Source organism: Gavialis gangeticus, unplaced genomic scaffold, assembly GCF_001723915.1.
Source record: "Gavialis gangeticus isolate Ggan-Ray unplaced genomic scaffold, GavGan_comp1, whole genome shotgun sequence".
NCBI lineage: Eukaryota > Metazoa > Chordata > Crocodylia > Gavialidae > Gavialis > Gavialis gangeticus.
The window spans coordinates 30188039-30190915 of NW_017729031.1; the positions used below are offsets into that span (position 1 = coordinate 30188039).

The following is a 2877-nucleotide window of genomic DNA, read 5'->3' on the forward strand; positions in this document are numbered from 1 at the left end:
ATTCTAATACACACACACACACACACACACACAAATGGCATATTGTTTCAGGCACCGTTCAAGACAAGAATATTCTGAGAAGCCAAGTCAAACAAATATTCCCTAATCCACAGAATGAAAACTTGAAAGAAACAACTTGCACTGACTACTACTGGGATAAATAAATGTAAACTCCCTGGTTCTTGGAAGAACAGCAACAGTGCTATCACCACATTAGGAAGGAAAATGGCTTCTTGCTCGGTAATGACACACAATATGAAACAGAAGGGGATGGACACCAACAAATATCACTCTGTTGTAACTCTGATTAAGCCTGCTTAATTCTTTAAATAGCTTGGCATTATATACAGGCTGCAGGGGGTAGCTCTCAAGTACGTTCCTTGCCAACACAATCCTAAAACTGGAAATGGAAAAAAATACAAAACGCCTCTTCTATACAAGTCCTCATCTGTAGAGATGCACACGATCTATCCTGTCCTGTCCCTTTCTCAGAATGTATCTCTGGGGAGAGTTGTCCCCTGTGAACAATATACTGAGGGTGCTTACCTGTGCTATTTGCTAGTTGGAGTCCTGTAGTACGCAGGGCCCCTGCCTATGGGCCAAGACACCACTCTGCCAGGTGCTGTACAATCTCAGAAGAACAAGGCCCTCCCTGCATCAAAGAACTTGCAATGTAAGGAGCAGGCAAGAGACAGCTGCTTTCACATCTGAGCTAGTTAGTTTTGCATCAACATTAACACAATGCTGTCATTACACTCAACATCTCCCTGGCCTTGTGCAAACATCAAGGAATCACATGAGCCTCACAGGACTTTGCGGATCAGCCTCATGTTCTTTCATTTTTAGGTGCCTCTTTTCGTCCCTTCTATGCACTGGTGACACCAAAGACTACTGCGAAAAAAGTGAGGCTACCGACGTGAGATCATCTGTTTCATTCCAAGGTGCACCTCTCCCAAAGGAGAACCTGGTCGCTAAAATGACGACTGTGCTGCAAAATGCCTTACCTCCTTTTATATGTAGTGAGACAGTTAAGCTGTGGGCAGCTTGAGAGATCATCTTATTGATCCTCTTCAAACTCCTGACGCTCTCGCTGCCCAGAGTGGAGGGATCACAATGACACGCAATCAAGGGAAAGGAAAAGGTTAGCGTGATGGTTTCACAGGTCCATCCCACAATCCTAATGCTGGCTCTGATGGGCAAACAGTCTTCAACACACTGCAATTTAACTTGCATTCCTGCTAGCAGATATTGAAAGGAAAAAAACATCTAACTCTAAGAAAACGTGACTTCTTCAATCTCTGAACAGCACAGCACACCCGACAGTTGAACAGCAGCTGATGTACCCTTATCTAAAAAACAGAATGTACTTTTGTGCCTTCCTGTGAATCAATGACTGATTTTAATCAGGGCTTTTTACAACAGATTACTATCCTCTTGTATCCACCATGCCACTAAGAGATACGAATTTAATTGTACTCACTCTCTGCTTCCTCTCTTTTGATTGCTTCAAACAGATCCACTGTAACTTCCCAACAGTTCACTTGCTGAAGCCTCTCTTTCCAGCAGTAATTAAACCAAAAATGGTTTTCCTTGTTGGATTTTGTAAGGAAGCTTTACCTGTTTGCAGCATGATTTATTTCTTGCCATTGACCACCGTAACGTAATCCAGGTCTGCACCTTTGAATTATCTTTCCAACTCATTGTCAACATAGGTTAAATTCAATCCTAGGAACTAAATGTGCTGGATTACTTTACAAGCTACAGCCATTCTGCCCGGAGCAAGATCACATGTACGTCAGAAGCATCTTGTGATTTACAGATACGGTGTTTGCCATTCAGCTGGGAAATGTATTATTTAAGCTAACATGACCTTAAACTGTGTGGCCACGTGCTTTCCTGATGGATACATTTATCAACATATTCGTTTTTCTAATTTGATTTTCACGCTGCCTGCACTAATAGACAGGATGTATCCAATGAGCTGCTATGGAAACAGCGGCATACGTAGTGCTGATCCCACCGGTCTATTCTTAATGTGTATGGATCCTTTCCATTTCTAACCCTTCCCTGCTTGAAGGATTCACCAGCCATATTGTCCTCCGTGTTTCTGCTGCCCACAGGAGACTCGCATTCATGTTTCTTCTCACCAAGACTTTACCTTGCTTGTCACCGTTTTTCTCGTTTGACATCAGAAGTCACGTGAGACTGAAATTATTTAGATATAGGGCCAAAGATTTAGGTGCAAAAGTCCCATTTTTCTAAGCTAGAAAAATTAGACTTACAGATACCAATTGTAGAATCAAGAGAAAAATTCCTTCATTATGGACAGAAGGTATGGCATACAGCTCAAGTATACGTAAGAATTGCTGCAGGGAGGGTTGAAAAATACCTTTGAAGGATGCGAGTCAGTAGGAACATATTTTTAAAGGGGTCTCCTCCAGATCTCAAGCTGGCATCTAGTTACCCGATTGGGCCAGCATTTGTGTCTGCATTTACGTATGAATAAATGGCAGTGGGAACGGTAGCTTAGTCCAGAAAGGCTCGGCTGATTCTAGTGTTGTGCACCTCAGGGTGAATCAGCCTGTCCGAGTGGATGATCCTCCTTTTTCAGGCAACCTAGAAATACCTTGTTATAAGGTGTGGGGTTTTCAGGACTGTCTGTTTTAGGAGTGCGAGTCCCACGGAAACTTCACGGCACTTCTGAAACCACCACCAAAGCTTTTTTCGGAAAGAAATATGGTCATTCTACCTAAAATCTTTTAGGAAGCACTCTCATGGGAATATTACCCAGCGCTGGGTACAGTTTCTATTAGCATCAACACAGAAAACCTGCCAAATCTTCAGATATTTTTGTTCCTTTTTTCTTTTTCTTTTTTT

The 2877-nt window shown here is 42.4% G+C and overlaps 1 protein-coding gene across 1 annotated transcript in view; it reads right to left on the bottom strand.

The window, feature by feature from the left end:
• The window catches only part of KALRN (kalirin, RhoGEF kinase), a 721807-nt gene that overhangs the window by 238692 nt on the left and 480238 nt on the right, over positions 1–2877 (bottom strand). The gene's annotated exons all lie outside the window — the stretch shown is intronic.